At 39.9% G+C, this 25509-nt stretch overlaps 1 pseudogene; it reads right to left on the bottom strand.

The window, feature by feature from the left end:
- Positions 1-476: 476 nt before the first annotated feature.
- Positions 477-25037, bottom strand: LOC109248359 (calcium and integrin-binding family member 2-like; annotated as a pseudogene).
- Between the last annotated feature and the right edge of the window lie 472 nt (positions 25038-25509).

Here is a 25509-nt window from a genome sequence, read left to right as displayed (position 1 = left end):
TGGGAGGGTTGGGGGAGACGGAGACCCGGCAGACCGGTGTGCGGCCCAGCTGTGGGTTTGAGAGAAAGACCGCATAGCTCATAAAACATTGTCCTCTTTCATTTTTCACTTTTCCCTGCACGACTGGGATGCCTGCCCAGCCCTTGGACACGTGGGTATCCCCTGCCCCATGAGGTCTCCACCTTCCCCTCCCAGTGGGGCCGTTTGTGACAGGGAGAGGACCGGGGTCTGGGGAGCTGGAGTGGGTGGGGACAGATAGGAGGCCTTTGGAGGCCCTGGGGTCTGGGAAGGTCCCTGCTCCTCACATCCCCCTTCCCTGGGTAAGGGTCTTTTGCTGAAAGGGCCCAAGGAAATGTTGGTGGGAATAACCCCAGAGGCCACAGCCCCTTCTCTGGGCAGCTTGGAGGTCACACTTATGTAGACAGCAGCAGAGCCAGATGGTCAGCTTCTGGGCCACCGCACCCTCAGCAGCGTCCTCAGATCCGGATGTGGAAGGTGCTGAGGAAGTCGCGGGCCTTGGCAATCATGTCCTCAAGGTCCACAAAGTCCAGTTTACCATCCTTGTCTCCTTGTCCAGGTCGGCCTCCTCGATGATCTTGTCGCACACGAGCATCACCTCCTCCTCGTCCAACTCCGACTGGGTGAGCCCGGCCAGCTTCCGCTCCAGATCCTCCTTGCAGACGAAGTTGTAGGTGTTGAAGGAATAGTTTGCCTTGAGCTCCCGGAGAGCCAACTCGCAGAGCACAGAGGACATACCCACAAAGTCGCCGAAGGTGCGGTTCCCCCGTTCCCCCTGCCATCCTCAGTAAAAGCCTCTATGATCCTTTCCTTGAATGGGTCCTCCCGGAGCTCCGGCATCACGATGACGAGGCTCATCGGCACATGGACGACGGGGCTTTTCCGACAGTCCACTGGGACGGGCTGGGGGCCAGCTGGTAGAACCGTGCAATTGCGCGTGGAGCGTGAGGATGTCCTGCTCACCGAAGAAGGTGCAGTCCCGGTAGTGGTCCAGCTGCTCCTCCGTGGAGGTGATCTGCTTCTGCTGCCCAGGCGCCAGAGCCTGAGCCCCGCCCACTGCAGACCCACCCGGCAGCCCCCGCAGCACCGGGGGGAGGCGGGGGGGGGGGGGGGCCCACGGCCCCACCTGTAGTTTAAAAGACCGCAGCATATATTTAAAATTTTACTAAGAGGGTAAATCTTCTATTATGGGTTCTTATCACACACACACACACACACATACAATAATAAAGTGAACAAGAGGAAACTTTTGGAAGTTATGGGTATGTTTATGGCATAGATTGTGGTGATATTTTCATGGCCATATACTTATCTCCAAACTCCTCAAGTTGTATATATTAAATACGCACAGCTTTTTGTATGTCAACCATAACTTAATTAACTGGTGGTGGAAGGCGGGGGTGGTTGAGTGATCAAAGGAGCACAAAGAGACACTGGACACCTGAAGGATAAGGAAAGGAGTGGCAGAGTGTGGGGGTAGTGGACACAGAAAGGAAGTGAGAGGATGCCAAAAACAAATGGTGTCTGTTGCTTTACCATTTGTCCAAGGTGTATCTTTTTTTTTTTTAATTTTCTCATGTTTATTTATGTATTTTGAGAGAGAGACAGAGCATGAGCAGGGGAGGGGCAGAGAGATTCCCAAGCAGACTCGATTTCATGAACCCTGAGATCATGACCTGAGCTGAAATCAAGAACCTGAGACTTAACCCACTGAGCTACCCAGGTGCCCTTCCAAGGTGTATCTTAAAGCAGGAACAAGAAATAGAGTTTCTAAACTGAGATCTACGGATATATTCTCAGAAATCAGTGAAATCTTTGAAATTTCTTATTGCTGATGGGAATTCTCATTGCAATGGGAATCCTTTTTTTTTCTTTTAACATTTTCTTAGGTCAAATTTATTCTTATTTAGTATAAATCACTTTTGAAGACTTGTACATTTTGTATCTGTACTAAACAGTGATATAAACAAATCTTTAGGCTACTGAAAATAAACTTAAAAAAAAATACAAAGCTCCCCATTCCCCACCCCCTCCTCAGTCCCTGGAAGCCACCATTCTATTTTCTGTCTCTACCCACTGATAATCTTTAACAGGTGCTTTAACAAGTTATGAAAACAAGAGTTTCTTCTGCAGCAAAAAATATATAGAATGGCTTCTTCGAGGACTTGTAAATAAGGAAGATAAAATAATATATATCCTCTGAGAAGTAAACTTTAACCTCAACACATAAATCTTCAATAAAGTCATGCTGAAGAGTGAGAATGCCCTCTAGGTTATGATTGGTCATCTCCTTTCTACCCTGGCTCTCTGTTCCAGCCATACTGGCCTTCTCTCTGTCTTAAATCATACCTGGCTCTTTTCCAACTCTTACTGAATGCATAAAACAATATCTGAACAAATGGTAAGGTATTCTTTGATGGAAACACTAACTATCATAAAAAGTCATTTTCTTAAAATTAATATATAATTCAGTAAAATATTCATTATGATCCCAACGAGAATTTTTAAGTACATATAAAGTCCATGTAAGTCCAAACACCCAATCCAATAAAATTATTAAAGAGAAGATTATAGTATATTTGGGAGGGCTTATCTTAGATATTAAACATACTATAAAACCACTACCATCGAAATACTATAGTTTGGCACAGAAATGTTCAAATCGGGGTGCCTGGGTGGCTCAGTTGGTTGAACGCCCAACTCTTGATTTCAGCTCAGACCATGATCCCAGGGTCATGGGATCAAGCCCACATTGGGCTCCACTCTGAGTGTGGAGCCTACTTAAGATTCTCTCTCTCTCTCTCTCTCTCTCTCTCTCTCTCTCTCTCTCCCTCTGCCCCTCTCCCCTGCTCTCTCTCTCTCTCTCTCTCTCAAATTAAAACAAAATGTGCAAATGTGCAAATAAAGCAGCAGAGTGAAGTAGCAATCCCAGAAATAGATTCCAGTAAATACATTAAAATATAGGATAAAGGCAACATTCAAATTCAAGAGGAAAAGAATAGTGTATTTGTTAAATGGTACTGGCACATCTGTCTATATAGGTTAAAGAAAATAAAATTGAATCCCTAGCTCACACCATATCCAAAACTAAATTCCAAATGGATTTAAGATTTAAATGTAAAAAACAGTAATGATAAAAACCAAACAAAACCAAAACCAAAAACAACAACAACAACAACAACAAAAAATAGAGTAAAACCCACAGAATGAAATCTCCCTATTGGACATTACTGCCATTAATCTCCTCAGCAATCTCAAAAATCCTTTGGAAAGCCCTGCTGTTGACATCACCATGGCCATGGGGAGACCTTCTGTTCATCTCCATAAGATACCAGTCATCATCAGAATTCAATGCTTGGGGCACCTGGGTGGCTCAGTCAGTTAAGTGTCCAACTTCAGCTCAGGTCATGATCTCGTGGTTTGTGAGTTTGAGCTCTACATCAGACCTTGCACTGATAGCATGGCGCCTGCTTCAGATTCTCTGTCTCCTCTCTGTGCCCCTCCCCTGCTAGCGCAACATCTCTCTCTCTCTCTCTCTCTCTCTCAAAAATAAACATTTAAAAATTTAAAAAAATGAATTAAAAGCTTGATGAGCTATTTTTAAAGGGTGATGTCTATCATGTAAAGCAGTTCTTCATTGTCTTTATATTTAATGACACTACTTCTTTGGAAGGGTGTTGCTTAGAAAGATTTAACTTCCCCAGAGAGGGGATGTGCTGAACATTTCCAGGTAGGACGGGGACCAGCAATTCCTGAGACTACTGCAAAACATCTGATGTCCTCTTTCACACTCTCCCAAGACCTGAAGCAAAATTAGCCTGGAAAATCTTGTCTATGTCCTTCTTCCAAAAGAGTGGGATTTGTCAACTTTGCCCAGAGGGGTAGAAGAGCTCCCATTCTACACGCCCCCTCTTTGTTTTAACCAATAGAATATTAGTACACATGACACAAGCAGAGACTTGAAATTTGCTTGCATTGTTGAGCATGCCTCTGCCACTGCCAGGAGCCAAGTTGTCCTACATAACTGCTAACCATTTAGCTCTAGTCCCACGATGAGCCACACGGAGAATTCACCGCAGCCAACTCTCAGAACAAGAGCAAAAAGCACAGCTTCCCCTGCTGAACCATGAGCAACATAAATGCCGCTAAGTTAATATGCCACTAAGATTTTGTGATCATTCATGACAGAGCTATAGCTGCCTGCTAAATACAGTTAAGATGTTTAAGTTAACATGCACAGACTTAAGGTATGGGAAAAGTTAATATTCAGAGGTTCTTGTCAGAAAAGCCCATATTGGAATTTTTCTCTTATATCTGACTCAAAAGTTGAAGAGACATGCTAGCTAGTTATATATTCAACCACAATATATGTTATTTCTTCCACGTGACTACTGCTTACAATGATAACGTGATAAATCTTTCCCAAATCTTCATTAAGACTTTAGCCCAGTAAAGAAGGGCAAGAGTAAACAGAGCATTTTAATCCCATGGGAGGAATATTATACAAGAAACACACAGCACCATATAAGGATATTATACGAGAATACAGAGTGTCATACTTGATGAAGACCTAGGGAACCTAAGAAGTCTGAATGAGGAGGCATCTAAGTTGAGACCTGAAGGATGAAGAGCAGCTCCGAGGCTGACAAGGGCGTAGGAAAGCAGAGGTCAGTGATCAGGGGCCAACTTTGCAAGACGCAGAGATAAATGAGCATATGGCATATTGCAAGATTTGAGGTACTATCGTCCGAAGAAAATAAGTGGGGAAAGGGGAATAGGAAAGTAAAAGAGAGAGAGAACAGTTCCAGATCTAATATTTCTTCTCTTTTCTTCAATATGCCTCTTCTGTGAAGGGCAGAACATTATGTATTTGGTATCTAAAGCACATTTTTTTCTTTCATGACTATTCCTTTATATGCAATCCCAAATAGGTTCTTGATCTCGGGAAAATTACTGAGGTTTATTCATACTAAAGTGTGATTGGCTGAGAAGGTTAAAAGAGCAATCACCCCAGGTATGTGCACTGCAATAAGCTGCCAAAACACTAGACTAAGAATATAATTTCAGGCATCAACCAAATGGTGACAGATTGAGATCTGCCTTTCACCATTACATCTAGCCTTTTCTGAGAGACCGAAAGTAATCCACCCTTCCTTTTAAGATGTACAGTTGGTTCTCATTATCTGTAGGCGTTATGTTCTATAAAGTAGCCATGAATACTTGAATACTGTGTTAATGAATACTGAACATTGCTCCTGGAGGTAATAAAGGATTGGGTTCCTCTAATTATAACATTTTCATCAACCAGTCAATACGTAACCTTATTTTATGTGTGCTTCTGTTTAAAGCTCCTGTTGCATGAGTTCAATGTTAATGAATCAATAATACCTACTAAATAAAGTGTCTTTAAACAGAAGCACACATATAGGAACATTAGACAGCATGTCAGCACTATACCTGGGGGCCATTTTCAATGCAAAATTGCCAACACAGAGCACAAAAATATGAAAACTGTACTACTAAACAAACCACAGGGGGGCACCTGGGTGGCTCAGTCGGTTGAACGTCCGACTTCGGCTCAGGTCATGATCTCTTGGTTCGTGGGTTCGAGCCCCCAGATCAGGCTCTGTGCTAAGAGCTTAGAACCTGGAGCCTGTTTCAGATTCCGTGTCTCCCTCTCTCTCTCTCTGCCCCTCCCCAGCTTGCTCTCTGTCTCTCTCTCAAAAAATAAACAAAAAACCAATACAAAAAATTAAAAAAAAAAAAAAACACAGAAAGGACACTTATTTACAGTAGAAGAGCTGAAACAAAAAGGCGGAGCGTTGCCTTTTTCGACTTCAGCTGGGAATGTGTGTCAGGTAACTAAAATTTTCTGCTTCTCCGTGCATGGCTGAGAATTACCACTAAAGTCTTGCAAGTATTGATTTGGGTTTATAAATAAGATTCAGCAAGTGGTGAATTTGAAAATTGAATCTGCAAATAATGAGGATCGACTGTACAGGAACAACACATTTTTTACCCTTTCTGCCATATCCTCTGTTTACATACTGAGGAAACATTCTCTAGGACCCACATGCACAGCTCTTCCCACTTGCATTACCATGTAGTGCTGTTCCCTGCAATCCAAATCCTCTTACTACACACTGTATAAATGAGAGTCCTAGGACCTTCTCTTGGTTACATGTGGAAATTGCTTGCATTTTGTGAATTTTTATGCATGTCCACCAACACAAACAAGGCCTTATACATACTTCTTACATATGCATGAACATTCTCAAGACGTTTAAATGACTATAATTTATTATTCTGGGACCGGAATATGTCTTTGAACACAGTGCTGTTTTCTCACTTTTAGAGAGGGATAACTTGTCCCCTTTGGATAAGGAAATAGCTCATTATTCAGTCAGTATGTGCTTCAGAAATGTTGTCAGACATCATGCTGGATTGTTCTATCAACTTTTTATGCCGGGGATTAAGTTCTCCAAAATCTCCCTTTCTGTGTGGTTCTTTTTGTTCTTGTTTTTTTTTTTTTTTTTAATTTTTTTAACTTTTATTCATTTTTGAGAGACAGCACAAACAGGGATGACGCACAGAGAAGGGGAGACACAGAATCTGAAGCAGGCTCAAGGCTCCGAGCTGTCAGTACAGAGCCCAACCTGGGGCTTGAACTCATGAACCGCAAGATCATGACCTGAGCCAAAGTCAGACGCTTAACTGACTAAGCCACCCAGGCGCCCCTCTGCATGGTTCTAAGTTAAACAAAAGGTGAGCTTGTAGAAGATTTAGAAGGCAGAAGGAAGCAGCAGCCATTACGCTCTGAGGTCACAGGTGGTTAGAGGTAGTGAGACACAGATACAGGTGTGAGCACGTTCTGGCTGGTCCTCACTCTCTTCACCTCCACCCCTCCAGCTCTCTGGCCCCTGCTGACTGACAGCAATCCCAGGCCCACCACCACATAATTCTCTGCAATTTGCAGAGGCAGTGGCCACAAAGAGCCAACAGCTTGCCATGACTACTCTACCAGCTCCCATTTCTGATCTGACTGCAGACACTGGATGTGCCAAGCGCCAGGGTTTCCTTGGAAGCTCTGACTCATTCGTTGATGCCAGGGTTAGTTAGTGACCTTCCCACAACCCTTCAGCTCCCGGCTGCCACTGCCCAATGTTTGCTTCCCCAGCTCCTCTCCCACTGCCGAGATCTAATTCTTATAATAGATTTCTTCTTCCATAATACTCATCGTGGTTCTGCTACCCTGACTCATACCGTTATCTGCTTGGATTTCTCCTATTTCAGTGCCAGGCTGTAAAAAGCATGTAACAGACACTCCTGTGGACAAACTAAGCCACAGAGCTAGAACAATGATCCCTCCTGCTTGTAGAGTGCTGTTAAGAGGCCACATGGCCTCTCATGCATCATGCGGGAACTGGCTGAGTGCCCCGCGTTGCGACTCCTATTCACTGTGCCTTGAATACAGTCACTCCTTACGTTTGTATGACTCCTAGCAACCTACAGGGTGCTTTCGTGTGCATATTCCAGGAACTACCAATACAGGAAAGACTTGGACTTGGTTTCCCCATTTTACAGATGAGGAAACTAAGAAAGGTTAAGGTCATGGGGTTAGTAAGCGGCAGAGTTAATGCTCAAACTCAAGCCTTCCAGAGGAATTTTTTTTATTTCACTGAGGAGACTCAACCATAAAACTGAACATAAAATATTTAAGTGGGCACCTGTTGCTAATGGCTAATACTTTTAAAGCAACAAATTTTCCCTAAGACAGTTGCTCCTTCAATGATTTAATTTATGCCCTGCCATTAGCCAGCTCCATTAGAAAGAAAAATTACAGACACTTCGAGCAGGGCAAATAGAACAAAACTGAACCTCAGAAAATTTTATGGGCCAAAAGAGACCTGAGTAATTTTCTAACATAGTGGTCACCTTTTGAAAATAAAGAGAGCCTTGTCTCAGACTTCCTTGCTCCTCCCAGTATGGCCCCGAGGCCAGCAGCATTGGCATCAGCTGGAAGCTTGTTAGAAATTCAGAATCTCAGGTCTTATTCCAGGCCTAGTGAACCAGAACCTCTAAGGGATGAGATCCAGGAAGCTGTGTTTTAAAACCCCTCCTTGTCTTAAGAACCACTACATTTTGAGATCCAGTGGGCCAAGTGACTTATCCAAGATCACATAATTAACTTGCAACCAATCCAACTCTTCTAATTTATAAATCCAATGTTTTTTCCATTATATCAAATAGCAAATAAATATCAACATTACCTGTCACTGCCCATTCACCATTTCCCCAGGCAGATCATAGCTGAAAGCATTTATTTTTGTATTATACCATGACTATAACAAACAAGGCCCACAAAATAATACTTTATACAAATCTTTTTGTCTCATAAAATCCCGTAGACATCGGTTTTGAAATAAACTGTAAGGTATTCTCCTCTGGCCATAACAATCTACCGTTTACTCTCTCTTCTGTATTGACTTGTCATTTGCTTGAAGCTGATAAGTAGTTACACTTTGGTCCCCACCTTGGGGAGGTGTAATAAGAATAATCATGATGTTGGAAAAATCTTAAAGTTTCTAAACCAGAACCCCAAGTTATTCTGCTGATTCGTCTCTTTAGGAAGCCTGCACTCCCAAATGCAAAAGAGCTACTCCCACTTTATTTAAATAGCTGGCCCAGTCTTCTCCAAAGTTTTCCACACAGGCCTAAGATAACATCTGCCATGGAACTTGAAATATTTCCAGTCTTTGGGTGCTATTCTATTATTGCAAACCATTTTATAAGTTGCCCTGATCAGGTTTTTATGTTATTCCAGAGAAGGCTCACCTGGTGGCACATAGGGGAGAGATGAAATTTGCGTCAGGTGCCCCTGAACTGACCTTTATTTTGAAAGCTGGTAATTTTTTGTACCAATGGTGCTCAGAAGAGACCTCCTGGAGTGAAGCTCTGCGCAGAGCTGCCTGGAGTGTCAGAGCAAAGGACACAAGTAGGGAGTTCTCTCTTATGGAGATCCCAGTGTGCTGCTTGCTCACCAGATCGCTGTTCTTTGGAGACCCTTCTCTGAAGGAAAACACTTCACAAATAGCATCAGGAGAAAGCACGGAACAGTTGGCAAAGTAATGGCCTGAATGAAAATTCAGAAACTTTAAAGACTACCTCAGTACCTGCCCCTCCTACATCCCTATAGATCTCAGAGAATCATTAGATTTTAACCATTGCCATCTATTATTTGTGTCCTTCTTCAGAATGCCAAAGTTAGGATTTCAGCATAAGTTGATTTAGTCATTTTTGTCTGGAGACTCCACAAAGCAAGACCATTTCTTTCTCTTTTTTTAATGTTTATTTATACATTTTGAGAGAGAGTGTGCGAGCAAAGGAGAGGCAAAGACAGAGAGAGAGAGAGAGAGAGAGAGAGAGAGAGAGAGAGAGAATATCCCAAGCAGGCTCTGCGCTGTCAGAGCAGAGCTGGACTCGGAGCTCGATCCCATGAACCGTGAGATCATGACCTGAGCTGAAATCAAGAGTTGGATGCTTAACTGACTGAGCCACCCAGATGCCCCAAGACCATTTCTGTTCCCTCACCATAATTCTTTTTATGTAACATTTTCCAACGTTGACAGTTTTCAAAAAAATATTAACAGTAGAACAAACACTTGTGTCAAACAGAGTCTTATGACTGAACAAACAAAACAGAAAAAATTATAAGCTTAATTCAGAAGCAGTAAGGCATATAAAAACGAATCTTGAAATGATATCCAAGTAAACTCCCACGTGTAATAGTTGAAAGTTTCCACTAATTAGTTTCCTGACCTTGGGTGAGTTACTCATCTTTTCTGGGGACAATAATATATCAGCCTTACTTTTATAATTTATTGTGACACAATATGGTATATGCGAAATGTTCTAAACTATAGTACTATAGTACTAAATAGTACTATACCCAGAACATCTGGGTATATAGTGACTTATTAGTATACCTCTGAAAACCATGATGTTCTCATTTATGTAACCTCAACATTAAGCTAGGGTGCACCCATGTTCTTTGGAAGAATTGGACAAATTTTACTGGTACTGCAAACTACCATTTTTTGCTGTCACCAAAACTGAATTTATTTTAAAAGTCACATTATTATGCTTCCAAACAAGAGGATCAGAGTTCCATTTCTTTCACTCCATACCTAGCACTACCTAATAAAAACTTAAAAACATAGTAAAACCATTTTTACCTCTTTTCATTTCATGCATATATGATGGATCCAAAGGGAGACGATGCCATTCCTTGTGGGAACAGAAAACACAGTAATAAGCCTCCATGTTCATCCAGCTAGCATGTCCTGCATCTTTGGCAAGGATCTTTGGTTTATATGTACACTGATTTGCTCCTTTACTGGACACTACAAACATTAATTTATTGTAATTTTGAGTTAGAAGGAAGTGCAGTGACCATTTATATCTGTAATCCTCTCATTTCAGCACTGCAGGAACGAGGCACAGAAAAGTGATGAGACTTGCCCAAAGCAACACAACTAGTCTCTGGCAGAGCCCAACTCAACTAATTCTACAAACCACGAGGGGAAAGGCATGGAAAGGTACTTATTTTGGTCAGCCATACTTCTAAGTTCAGCTGTTTGTTTTTAATCAGGAATACCCTGAAGAAGGCTTAATCTCACTAGTAAGAACCTTCACAACTGGTTCTTTTTATATATACATATATTTATTTTTGAGCAAGAGAGACAAAGCACGGGTGGGGAGGGGCAAAGGGAGAGAGGGAAACACAGAAGCCAAAGCAGTCTCCAGACTCTGAGCTGTCAGCACAAAGCCCAAACCGGGGCTCGAACTCATGAACCATGAGATCATGACCTGAGCCAAAGTTGTACGCATAATGACTAGGCCACCCAGGCACCCCAGTCACTCATGATTCCTAAAATTGTTTTTTAATGTTTATTTTTGAGAGAGAGAGAGAGCAGGGGAGGGGCAGAGAGAGAGAGAGAGAGAGAATCTCAAGCAGGCCCCACACTGTCAGTTGCAGAGCCCAATGGGGGGCTTGAACTCACAAACTGTGAGATCATGACTTGAGCTGAAATCAAGAGTCTGACGCTTAACCGACTGAGCCACCCAGGTGCCCTGATTCTTAAACTTCTGTTGCTTAGTGCTGAGTTGCAGCACTGCCAGCTTATCTGCCAAAGGAATGCTTTTTGGCCACCTGTCTCTAGTAAAAAGCAATGCATATTTCAAAACTTTCCATTTTCCTCCTTCTTCTCAGCAGACAATTCTTTAAATCTTTTAAACCTTTAAATCCTCCAGGAAAACCTGGGAAGGGGGGCAGCAATGTTAATAGCAGATGTTCCAGGGTTCCTGGGTTGAAATCCGGACTTTGCTCTTGACTCTGTGATAGGATAATTCTTGGAGCTTTTGGAAGATTCCCTCCACATTTCCTGGCCATTCTTGAACCTTTCCTGCTTAAGTGGATGAATCTTGGTCAAAGGGAAGAGATGATATAGCAAAAGAGCATTAAAAAAAAAAGCGCTTTTCAATTTCAGAAGTTCAGGTTTTATAGCCACAGAGTCCTAGGCTTTGAAGGACTCAAGGAATGGATAAAACATAATGATTTAAGAGTGAAATTAAAAATACTCTTGGGATCTCAAAGACCTGATGTTGAGTGAAAAAAGGCCAGACACAAGAGTATATACTATATGATTCCATTGATATGCAGTTCTAAATCAGGCTAAAACTAATATATACTGATAAAAATTAGGAAAGTGGTTGGGAATGGGTTGACTGGAAAGGGGCATGAGGGAAGTTTCTGGGGGTGATGAAAATGTTCCCTATCTTAATATGGGTGTGAGTAACATACTTATAAACATTGGACAAATCTTACTGAATTTCATAATTATGATCTATACATTTTAATGTGTATGCAAATTATACCCCAATAAAAAATGTTTAAATAAAAGATTCCTTGAGATGTAAATAAAGAAAGAACCAGTAGGGAAGTAAATACAGCTTATGTACTGGGGATGAACATGTTCTCTGAAAGGGGGAGAGTCTCTATGTCCTGTGCCTGCCCCTCTCTGAGGGATAATTAGAGGAAAGGAGAGGACAGAAACCACAAGATGAGTTTGGGGAATCTGAGAGCAAAGGTGACCTTGCCCTACTTTTCCAGGGCAGAACCTTGTAAAGTGGCAAGACTCCAGAGTAAAAAAGGCTATGTGGAATGTCTGGGCAGATGCTGCAAGAACAACAGAACATTCTCTTTGTAACCAAGAGCAGTTGAGACATGGCATTGAGAGCTAGGGCCCCTGGAAAGTCTTCATTAAAAACCACCACACTGTAAAAGATGGGTTGAATCTAAACAGAATGGCCCAAAAATAGACACATAGATCAATAGAACAGAACAGAAAACCCAGAAATAAGCCCACAATTATACAGCCAATTAATCCCCAACAAAGGAATAAAGAATATACAATGGGAAAAAGACAATCTCTTCACCAAATGGTATTGGGAAAGCTGGACAGTTATATGCAAAAGAATGAAACTGGACCACACTCATGTATCATACACAAAAATAAACTAAAAAATGGATTAAAGAATTAAATGTGAGACCTGAAACGACAAAAATCTTAGAAAACAAAACAGACAATATTTTCACTGACATTGGCTGTAGCAACATTTTTCTAGATATGTCTCCTGAAGCAAGGGAAATGAAAGCAAAAACAAACTATTGGGATGACAAATAAAAATAAAAAGTTTCTGAACAGCAAAGGAAACAATAAAACTAAAAGGCAACCTACTAAATGGAAGAAGATATTTGCAAATGACATATCCGAAAAAGAGTTAGTATCCAAAATATATAAAGAACTTATACAACTGAACACCAAAAAAACACAAATAATCCGATTAAAAATTGGGGAGGGGCTCCTGGGTGGCTCAGTCGGTTAAATGTCCAACTCTTGATTTTGGCTCAGGTCATGATCTCATGGTTGTGAGATCAAGCTCCAGGTCAGGCTCTGAGCTGAATGCGGACCCTGCTTGGAATTTTCTCTCTCTCTCTCCCTCTCTCTTTGCCCCTCCCCCACTCATGCTCTCTCTGTCTCAAAATAAATAAATAAGACTTTTTAAAAAATTAAAAATGGGCAAAAGACATGAATAGACATTTCTCCAAAGAAGACATACTGATGGCCAATGGACGTATGAAAAGATGCTCAACATCACTCATCATCAGGGAAATGAAAATCAAAACTACAAGGAGAGGTCCCCTCACACCTGTCAGAATGGCTAAAATCAAAAACACAAGAAACAATTGTTGGTGAGGATGTGGAGAAAAAGGAACCCTGGTACACTGTTGGTGGGAATGCAAACTGGTGCAGCCACTGTGGAAAATAGTATGGAGGTTCCTCAAAAAGTTAAAAATAGAACTACCTTATGATCCAGTAATTGTACTACTGGGTATTTACTAAAAAAATACAAAAACACTAATTCAAAGGGATACATGCACCTCTATGTTTATGCCAGCACTATGTACAATAGCCAAATTATGGAAGCAGCCCAACTGTCCACTTATAGATGAATGCATAAAGAGGAAGTGATATGTATGTACAACGAAATATTATTCAGCCATAAAAAGGAATGAGATTTTGCCATTTGCAACATGGATGGAACTAAAGAATATGATGCTAAGTGAAATAAGTTAGTTAGAGAAAGACAAATAGTTTATGATTACACTCATAGGTGGAATTTAAGAAACAAAACAAGCAACCGAAGGGGAAAGAAAAAGAGGAACAAACCAAGAAAAAGACTCTTAACTACAGAGAACAAACTGATGGTTACCAGAGGGGAGGAAGATTGGGGGATAGGTGAAATAGGTGAGGGGGATTAAAGAGTACACTGAACACGATGAACACTGAGTAATGTATAGAATTGTTGAATCTCTATATTATACACTGGAAACTAATATAACACTGTATGTTAACTACACTTGAAGTAAAATTAAAAACTTAATTTAAAAAATGGGTTGAACCTCTGCTACTTAAATAATTTCTTTGCTTTCTTTTGTCTCCCAATTTTCTTGCAGTAATATTGACAAAAATTGTATGTACATATACACTGTAAAATGATTATCACAGTCAAACTAAGTAACATATCCATCATCTCACATAGCTCTAAAGTGTAGTTCAAGTCCGATGTTTCCTGATTTTCTGGCTGAATGATCTATCTTTCGTAGAAAGTAAAGTACTGAAGTCCTCTACAATTATTGCACTGCTGTCTATTTCTCCCTTCAGATCTGTCAGTATTTGCTTAATACATTTCGGTATGCCAAATGCTGGCTGTATATATATGTACAATTGTTACATTTTCTTGATAAACTGACCCCCTTATCATTACATAATGACCTGCTTTGTCTCATTATAATTTTTGACTCAAGGTCTGTTTTGTCTGATATAAGTATAGCTACCCCTGCTCTCATTTGATTTCCATTTGCATGCAACATGTCTTCTATCCCTCATTTCAGCCTATGTGTACCCCCATACTCACTGCAGCATTGACAATAGCTGAGATAGGGAAATAACCTAACCGTCCACTGATAGATGAATGGATATGGAAATTGTGGTATATATGAATACCATGGAATAAAAAATAAAACTGAGCTCATAGATACAGAGGACAGATTGGTCATTGCCAAAGGCAAGGGGCAGGATGGGGGTGAAATGAGTGAAGTGGGTCAAAACATACAGACTTCCAGTTATAGGGGCACCTGGGTGGCTCAGTTGGTTAAATGGCCAACTTTGGCTCAGGTCATGATCTCACAGTCCATGAGGTTGAGCCCCACGTCAGGCTTTATGCTGACAGCTCAGAGCATTGAGTTGCTTTCGATTCTGTGTCTCCCTCTCTCTCTGCCCCTCCCCTGCTCACACTCTGTCTCTCTCTCTCAAAAATGAATAAACATTAAAAACAATTTTTTTTAAAAAACAAACTTCCAGTTATAAAATAAATTAGGCATGGGGATATAATATACAGCATGGCTACTATAGTTAACAATACTGTACTGCACATCTGAAAGTTGCTAAAGGAATAAATCTTAAATGTTCTCATCACAAGAAAAATCTGTAACCACATGTGGTGACAGATGTTAACTAGATTTATTGTGGTGATCATCTGCAATATATACAAATATTAAATCATTATGCTGTCCACCTGAAACTAATATAATGTTGTATGTCAATCATACCTCAATTAAAAAAATAAAATAAAGGGGCGCCTGGGTGGCTCAGTGGGTTGAGCATCCCACTTCAGCTCAGGTCATGATCTCACAGTTCATGAGTTCGAGCCCCGCATCAGGCTCTGTGCTGACAACTTGGAGCTTGGAGCCTGCTTCGCATTCTGTGTGTGTCTTTCTCTCTGCTCCTTCCCTGCTCACATGCTGTCTCTCTCTCAAAAATAAATAAATAAATAAATAAATAAATAAATAAATAAATAAATAAATAAATAAATATTTTTAAAATAAAATAAATGAAATCATAAAAAAAGAGCAAGGGCAGAAAATAAATAAGCAGCTGTTTTATCACTGTCAATTGGAGGAGACAAAAACAATAACATCAATAAATGATTGCTGAGCTGTGTTCCTATTAACATTTCAATATTATTCAATCAGGCACTTCTCATGGAAAATAAAAACTTTTTATTTGTTCATTTTTTATTTTAGAGAGAGTGCACACATGAGAGGGGGAGAGGGGTGGCAGGGGAGAGAGAGAAAATATCTTAAGCAGGCTCCACGTTCAGTGCAGAGCCCAATGTGGGCCTCGATCCCACCACCCTGGGATCATGACCTGAACCGAAATCAAGAGTTAGAGGCTCAACCAAATGAGCCAGCCAGGTGCCCCAAGAAAAACTATTTAATTGGTATTTTATATTTGGAAGATAACCTGTGCCACTGAGTGGGAGATCAGTGTGTCTTAGTGGTAGATGACATAGAATTTGATCAAACATCTAAACAAATTATATTTCTAAGTTCTTGTACTCTGCATCTGAAAAGATAGAAAAACATATCCAGATAGACATGCACGTTTCTTACCACGTGCTTCTGAGAGTATTTCATAGCATTATTTTATATAAAGGGAAGAATGAATAGTTCTGGGCAAGGTTAACACTAAGAGGATTAATTATGACACTCAAAATTATTTTAATTAAATCTCCAAAATCTATTGAAAGGAAATCTAAGGGTGCCTGACTGGCTCAGCTGGCAGAGCATGTGACTCTTGATCTTGGGGTCATGAATTCAAGCCCCACACTGGATGTGGCCTACTTAAAATAAAAAGGGTTAAACATATATTTTTTAAAAAAGGAGGGTGCCTGGGTGGCTCAGTCGGTTAAGCATCTGACTCTTGATTTCAGCTCAGGTCATGATCTCATGGTTTCGGGAGTTCAAGCCTGTTGGGCTCTGGGCTGGCAGGGAGGAGCCTGCTTGGGATTCTCTCTCTCCCTCTCTCTCTCTCTGTCCCACCCTCCCCCCCGCCCCCCCGGCTGACTTGCTCTGTCTCTGTCTCTCTCAAAATAAATAAATAAACTTTAAAAAATAAAAAAGGAAATCTAAGCCAGCATGCAGTGCAGATATAAATCCTTAACTCTGATTCTTTCTTAGCTCCCAGCCGCCAACATAATGATTTAGGGCAGACAGTGCTTTGCTGGCACTCAAGAAGTACCCCAGAAGTTTCAGAACCAAATAGACTCACATATAATTGCACATCCTTGCCACAAGGAAAGGCAAATATACTGCGATTTGTTTATCACTTTTACCAGCAACTTAATCAAAGTACAAGTAGAACATATACCATGTATAGTGTACAGAATACTCCATAATGTTAAAATTTCAATTTTCTACCAATAATCTATAAACTCAATATAATACTAATCAAAATCTCAAAAATCTTTTTATGTGGAATTGATAAGCTGATTTTAAAGTTTATAAGGAAATGCATAGGATCTAGAATAGCCAAAACAATTTTGAAAATAACAGAGTTAGAGGACTCACACTTCCTAATTTCAAGACCTGCTATAAGTCTATAGTAGTCAAAACAGTGTGATATTTATGTAAAGATAGACACATAGATCCATAGAACAAAATAGAGAGTACAGAAATTGACGCACGTATATATATTAATTGACTTTCGACACAGGTGCCAAGCCAATTCAAAGGGGGGAAAGGAAAGTCTTTTCAACAAACAATGCTAGAACAACTGAATATCCAACTGAAAAACATAAACCTTAACCCTTATCTCACATTATACACAAAATTAAATCAGTATAGATTATAGACCCAATGTAAAAGCTAAAATATAGGACTTTTAGAAGAAGACATAGTAGAAAATATTTGTCAGCTCAGAATAGACAAATGTTTCTTTCTTTCTTTCTTTTTTTTTTTTTTACGCCTTTTATTTATTTTTGAGAGACAGAGAGAGACAGAGCTTGAGCGGGGGACAGGCTGAGAGAGAGAGAGACACACAGAATCCAAAGCAGGCTCCAGGTTCTGAGCTGTCAGCACAGAGCCCAACATGGGGCTCGAACTCGTGAACCATGAGATCATGACCTGAGCTGAAGCTGGACGTTTAACCGGCTGAGCCACCCAGGTGCACCACAAATGTTTCTTAAATAGGATACAAAAAGAAGAAACCATAATATTAAAAAGTTGATAAACTGAACTTCATCAAAATTATTTTTTTCTCTAAAGTATCCCATTAGAAAAATCAAAAGGCTAAAACAAGACATATAAAAATATATTTGCAATATATGTCTCACTAAGGACTTCTATCCAACATACCTAAGTATCAGCTGAAAGAATCTTTTGGAGGAAACTGGGGAAATTTGGACAGGAACCCACACAAGGAACTTTTTTAGACATTGTTTTCCTAACTGTCCCCTAAAAGAAATTTTAATACCACAGGCATACTGCATTTCTGTGTATGTACTAAGTGTATATCTGTGCTTTAAAAAGAGTAAGATACTCATCACACACACTTCCAAGAAAAAATTTTCACCTGTTAAGAACTCTTAGATTGTATTAAGGGTAATGCTGCTAATTTTACTAAAAGTGATCATGGGGGGCGCCTGGGTGGCTCAGTCGGTTGAGCGTCCAACTTCGGCTCAGGTCACCATCTCGCGGTCCGTGAGTTCGAGCCCCGTGTCAGGCTCTGTGCTGAGTGCTCAGAGCCTGGAGCCTGTTTCAGATTCTGTGTCTCCCTCTCTCTCTGACCCTCCCCCGTTCATGCTCTGTCTCTCTCTGTCTCAAAAATAAATAAACGTTAAAAAAAAGAATTAAAAAAAAAAAAAGTGATCATGGTATTGTGGCCTTATATGAAATATTATTTTTAAGGGCTGGATAACAAAATAAATATCTTAAGTGTGAAACACCATATAATATCTTAAATTTACTTTAAAATACTTCAGAATTTAGGGGTGCCTGGGTGGTTCAGTCGGTTGAGCGCCCGACTTCAGCTCAGGTCACGACCTGCATCCTTGGGCTCGAGCGCCACATCAGGCTCTGTGCTGCCAGCTCGGAGCCTGGAGCCTGCTTTGGATTCTGTGTCTCCCTCTCTTTCTGCTCCTCCCCTCTTTGCACTCTGTCTCTGTCTCTCAAAAAATAAAAATAAAACATTAAAAATTTTTTAAAAAATACTTCAGAATTTAAAAACAGATGAAACTAACATGTCAAATGCCAATCAGATGACATGATTTCTATATAGGGTTCGTTAAACTATTCTGTCTGCTTTTCTTTATGTTTTTTTTTCATACCAAAAATTAAAATATGAAAAAAAGTTAGCAGAGTTATCTTGGTGATGGAGAATACAATAATTTTTAAAATTATTCTTCATACTACTCTGTATGGTTTAAATTACTGATACTAAATATGTATCATATATTAAAAATGACAAATCTTTGGTTTATAAAAAATGAAAACATAAATTTTTAGCAAATAAGAATAAAAATAAACTTCTTTGTCCTGATAATCAATCTCTATAAAAACAAACCTACAGCAAATATCACACTTATGGCAAAATATTGAAAGTATTTCCTCTATTATGAGAGCACAAGAGGGATCCATTACTACCACTTCCTTAACATTGTACTGGAGGTCCTTAGCCAGTGCAGGAAGGTAAGGCAAATGACTCAAAGATGTAAGGATTTAGAAAAACTGTTATTTATTATTCACAAAAAAATCCTAAAATAATTTACAGATTGATAATAAGAATTAACAGTCTTTAAACCATCCACTTTAGGGGTACCTGGGTGGCTGAGTCGGTCGAGCGTCCGACTTCAGCTCAGGTCACAATCTCATGGTTTGTGGGTTCGAGCCCTGCGTCGGGCTCTGTGCTGACAGCTCAGAGCCTGGAGCCTGCTTCAGATTCTGTGTCTCCTTCTCTCTCTGCCCCTCCCCCACCTGTGCTCTCTCTCTGTCTCTCAAAAATAAATAAATGTAAAAAAAAAAAAATTAAACTCTCCACTTTAGAAGACTCTTTGGCATTACCTACTAAAAATAAACATATGTATAATGTACCACCACCCATGTATTCTATTTCTGGAAATATATCTGGTTAAATTCTTGTACATGTGTACTAGGAGACATTTAGATCATATAAATAGAATCATGTTTATATACACAATAAATAAAGGAATCAATCCAGATATCCATGAATATGGTAAATTGGGTACATAAATCATAATATATATGCACATAAAATGGAAGGCTATTCAGCAGTGAAATGAATGCTCTATCTCCTGTCTACAGACTCTACCCTGATTCTAGAGAATGTCTTATGGATGCTATGACAGGCCACAGGGAGGACCAGGCTAGAAGGGGAAAAAGGATCAAGAGAACCCCAAACCTTGGACCAATTCAGGAAATTTACTCTGATGGCATCCTGACAGACAACGGACTACACATTTTTATTTCCCTGGGTCATCAGGGTCTCAGTTTGAATGTATCACTCTAAAATGATTCCAAAAGAAGAAATTTTCACATTCAATTTTAAATCAAATGCACACAGTATGGAGTTAAATTAAATCACTTCATAGTGCCCTGAGTCTTTTGATCAAAATAGAAGTTGTTCTTCTCTTCTTTCTTTGTGACACATAATAGTATATGTCTTATTCTAGAATTGCAGCCAATTTTTCAATAATAACTTTGTTTTCCATTCAGCCTAAATAAAAGCTCACTGTTTCAACCTCTGCAAACACTGGTTCAAGTGAGGATTACAAGCCTTCTAAAAGACTAGGATTTGTTAACATCTTCTAGTTATTATTCAATAGTACACTTCTCCCTATTTAAAACACTGAATATTCTCAATTTACCCAAGTATACTTCTCCCTTGAAGCTGAAGTTAAGACCCAGAATAGCATCAACACACTTCAGAGACATTTCTTTTTTCAATCTTAGAGAACTGAGCTGTTCTTTCATTCTCCACACACCACCTCCAACATGGCTCCCTTGTTGTTGAAGGCAGATCACATGCCAGTACCAGCGACTTCACACTGATCCTCTAAGCCAGTGGCTATAAGTCAGCTTGGGCTGCCATGACAAAATGTTACAAACCGGGTGGCTTAAACACCAGAAATTTCTTTTCTCACAGTTCTAGAGGCTGGGAAGTCCAAGATCAATGAGCTGGCCAATTCATTTCCTGGTAAGATCTCTTCCTAGCTTGTAGATGGCTACCCTCTCACTATGCCTTCACAGGGCAGACAGAGACAGCCAGCTCTCTCGTGTCTTCTCTTATTGAATCAACACACTACTCTTACACCTCATTTAACCTTAAGGACTTCCTTATCCAAATACAGCCATCCTGGGCGGTTAGGATTTCAACACAGTCCAGTATATAGCATAGTGCATAGCAAAAGTATCCCTACTGAAGGACTAAGTTGGTTTTGTTGGTATCGTTTTTAAGTTTAATCTGCTGTGGACCAAAACTTTTGTACAATTCCAAGAGAAACGAATCCCTAGAATAATGAAATCGGGGGAAAAAACCTAAAGACGTGCAAACCACAAGACCTGGCTTATTTTTAAATTTTTATTTATCTTATTTTCTTTTTTATTATGAGATTTTTACTAGATTTTTATTAGATTCAATAAACAAAATTTTTCTGTACATTGCTTTTTTAAAAAAATAATTTTTATTGTGGTAAAATACATATAACATAAAATTTACCATTTTAACCATTTTTGGCATGGCCATTGACATTCCTTCTTCTCCTCAGCCAATGGTAACCACCATTCTACTTTTTGTCTCTATGAATTTGCCTGTTCTAGGTACCTCATGTGAGCGAAATTATACAATATTTGTCCTTGTGTGTCTGGCTCATTTCACTTATTTCACTTATTTGAACTGTTTTCAAAGTTCATTCATGTTGTCGTTTTTAAATGCTTCTAAGGCTGTTCCTCCTGATCTATTTACTTGCTGGGAGTGTTAACTTACAGTTAGTGTACCACCATTAGTCCACAGATACTTTGAGACTGCACTTGTATGGCACTACTCTAAGCTACTATGTAACCAGACAAAGACTCCTATGCATACTTTACTAGACGTTATCCCCCAAGTAAAACCTAGGAAGGAATGGGTAACACCAAGGAAAAAAAGAGTTATTTGTTTAGTAGGTAAGACCATTTATATCAGAAGTATTTTCAGTGGGGAAACAAAAAGAGAATTTTCTCTTATATTTACCTGCATATATGTATGGCATCTCACATGCTGCCAATATGGTGAGTTGAAGATCAGATTATATAAGTAGTACTAATTAAAATAACCAAAATGTAAGCACACTGAAAGCATAAATCTTATCGCAGACGGTCATACATTTTTTCTCTTTAGAACCAAGCCTCCAAGCTGCTACCTATTACTATGAGTTCCATTATCAAATGGTCCAAATTCAAAACCATATTCCATTAGCCTTCTAAGCAGCCTTGAGAATTATCACCAGACAGTTCAAGATGATAACCTCAGCACACTTCTCTCTCCTCTTCTTCCTAACAGATCCCCACTCCTCCAGGATGTTCAACTTCCAGCCATTTTCTAGTTGACAGCAAATCTCTCTACCTCTCCCTCTTGCTGTCCTCAAAAACACTTATTTCTCCCTGCTTCTCCTTACCTCACATGAGCAAGTTGAAATTTTCTGGGCTGCAAAAAGTCCCTGAGGCAAGGAAATACTAGGGCTCATTTGAAAGAAAAGAAATGGATAATATAAAGGGAATAAATAAAACTTCATACATAATAAATCATCTTGCCATATTCTCCCCCAATCGTGAGGCAAGGGGACTAAGGGAGGGTCAAGAGGATGTGCTCACTCAGAGCCTGTGTCTCCCTGCTCTAGACCATGTTTTGGAGACCCCCAGATCCTAGAATTCCCTGCCCAAAAGGCCTCAAGCCTACTCCCAGGGTATGGGCAAACATCTTGCCTAAGACTCCTCAGCTAGTGGGGACTCAGCTAAGCTCTAGAGGTGGCCAAAGAATTGCTCCATGTTGTGAAGGAGTGGGTGGAGCCTTAATATGTGGACTGGGGTATTCATATGTGTGCATGGGAGTCTTCTCATGGGACAGATCCCAAAGTAGGAAGAGAAAGGGCATAAACCTCTCTGCTGCCACAATATGACGTGGTACCCAAGGAGTCCAAGAATACTACATTCCAACCTGGCCTTCTGCTCATGACAAAAGGATAGCTATCAAAATAGAGGGAGAGAACATATTTTACTTAAGTTTGTTAGCTTGACTGACAACTTTCAAATATTCAGACATATGGTATTTAAGCATCCGTAATAGTTCTGCTTCAGGCCCCACAAAAATTACCAGGACCGTCTCTCGTAAAATATGCTCATCCTGATAATCACACTTCATTTTGTCAATGCTCTCCTTGTTTTCTCCAACATGACAAAGAATGTACACTGAGGATGTGCAGCACAAGCTCTATGTTTTAAAGTCTCTTGGAAGATATTTTCTCTCTGCAGCTATGCTATCAATTTGATATTGAGTTAGAGCACTTGTTTCCTTCTATTTTCAAGTTAGGCATTTGTTGACATTCGGAATTAATTTTATCTTTTGCATATGTAAAACACTGATGTGTTTCAAAGCATAAGCTATGTGAAAAGGTTAACTCTGATAAGTCTTGTTTCCTTCCTCCATTCTCTTTCCTTCCACCTCCCACTCCCTAACCTGTTAATAGGTTGTTTATTTATCTTTCCAGCATTTCTTCCTACAAATAGAAGCAAATGTATAGATGTATTCTCATCTTCCACCCCTGAAATGCACAAAACATAGCTTGCTGCTACATGGTTCTGCATCTTGCAACTTTGCACTGAACAAAATAGCCTGGAGACCACACCAGATCAGTATCTTTCTTGGTCCATTTTATGGGTGCATAGAACCCCATGGCATGAACTCACAATAGTTTAGTCCTGTATCATGCATGTTTGGGTTGTTTCTAATCTTTTGCTATTACAAATAATATGCTGCAATCGATAACCTTGTGCATCTGTCATTTCATAAATGTTCAGAAATATATTTTAGATAGACTCCTGGAAGAGGGGTTCCCGGCTCAAAGAATAAATGCATCTGTAATTTCATTAGACATTACAAAACTCCCTTCCATACAAGTTATGGTTTGCCTTCCCACCAGCAATGTTTTATGAGTGTTTGTTTCCTCTCAGCCTTGACTATAGTGTGTGCTGTCAAATGCTGAAACACTTGCTCATTTGGAATATGTAGGTGCGAATTGGTCACTTGATGTATTTTAATCTGTATTTTCGCTATTACTGGTGAGAGCTTGGTCATCTATTTACGTTTCTTTTGCTATACTGCCCATTTTTTCTATTCTGCACTTGGTCTTTTTCATATAGATCTTAGGAAAGATATTACCCTTTATTTTGTGACATGTAAGTTACAAAAGCTTTTCCCAGTTTGTCATTAGTCCTATGCTTTATTATATTTATTATTATATTTAATATATTATATTATATTGTCCTATGCCAGGCAAAAGTTTGGGTTTTTTTTTTTTTAATGTAGTCTAATATGTAAACTAATCTTCTCCTTTGTGGCTTCTAGATTCCAAGTCATAACTAGAAAGTCTTTCATCACTCCCAGGTTATAAAGGAATTCACCCATGTTTTTATTGTCTTCTTTTAAGATATTTTTGAGATCTTTGATTCATTTGGAGGAATTTTGCATTTGTGGCATTGGGATCAGTCTTGGGAACTGTTGATCATGGGTGCCCATACTTTGCTTAGGTTTTGTCTTGAGTGTTAATCCACATGCTCAAGGACTTGGCCATCCCGACAGGCTCTCCACTCACATCAGTCACCTGCAATTATTTTTGCCCATTAACTGTCCTAAGGAGCCCTCATGAATATGCATTTTCCATACATAAGAGCTCCATCCTTTCCCCCAGAGATCCCAGGGGACTCAATTCTCCCCGAACAACTCTATTTATTTAATTTTTAAAATATTTATATCTATTTTTGAGACAGAGAGAGACAGAGCATGAGTGGGAGAGGGGCAGAGAAATAGGGAGACACAGATCCAAAGCAGGCTCCAGGCTCTGAGCTGTCAGCACACAGCCCGACGCGGGGCTCGAACTTGTCAACCGTGAGATAATGACCTGAGCCAGTGTCAGACGCTCAACCTAGTGAGCCACCCAGGTGCCCCTCAAACAACTCTATTTATATAGAAGGCTTGATAACCATCTTTTTCATGACATGCACGGTGCAAGTGAAAGTCTTGCATTTCCAAGGGTAAGGTTTTTAGGCCTTTGGTGTTATTCCTACTGCATATGGATATGTCTGGGGACTGAGAAGTTTGGGGGGATGTCTTGGGGCAGGAGGTGGTAGGGAAAGGTAACACTGTAAAATAAGATGGAGACGGGCACCTGATGGTGAGCTTCAACTTGCCTTCAATCTTCCTGTGGTCCCCCTCCAGCTTTCCTGTTGGCTTCACCTTTGTCTTGGTGTTCACTGGATGAGGGTGATTCATCTTCTTTATCATTTGGGCTTGTTTTTAAGAATTTTGAAATGCAAGCCTGACTCTTGAAGTTTGCATAGCAGGCTTTTCTTCAGGGAAATCTAAATGAGCTGTTTCACTAATGAAGAAAGTTTTCAAAATGCAGGAAAATAGATGTGTTTGCTCCTCATGAAAATTATTTTCATGCTTAATAATGCAGCTATCATTCCCGAGTTAATTTCTCAAAAACATACTGCCAAGCTGTTACTTCCTAGTCCATGCCTACAATATAAGTTTTTTATTCATTTATAAGTCATAAGCCTTGTTTGTGTACTTTCTGCTCAAAGCAAAATGCCCCATATAGTCAGTGTAAATGGTCTAAAGCCCAATTTCCTTTGCCATCCTCTAAGATTTTGACTATTCTGATGGCTTAATCTGATCTTTTCTTTTAAATGTGGGAAGTCATCATAAAATGGACCAGCTTTTCCTTTATTCTGATCTTTATATCAATTTATTC

This window comes from Panthera pardus, unplaced genomic scaffold (genome assembly GCF_024362965.1).
Source record: "Panthera pardus isolate Hobbes unplaced genomic scaffold, ASM2436296v1 HiC_scaffold_27, whole genome shotgun sequence".
Taxonomy (NCBI): domain Eukaryota; kingdom Metazoa; phylum Chordata; class Mammalia; order Carnivora; family Felidae; genus Panthera; species Panthera pardus.
This window is presented reverse-complemented; position numbering and strand designations above follow the sequence as displayed.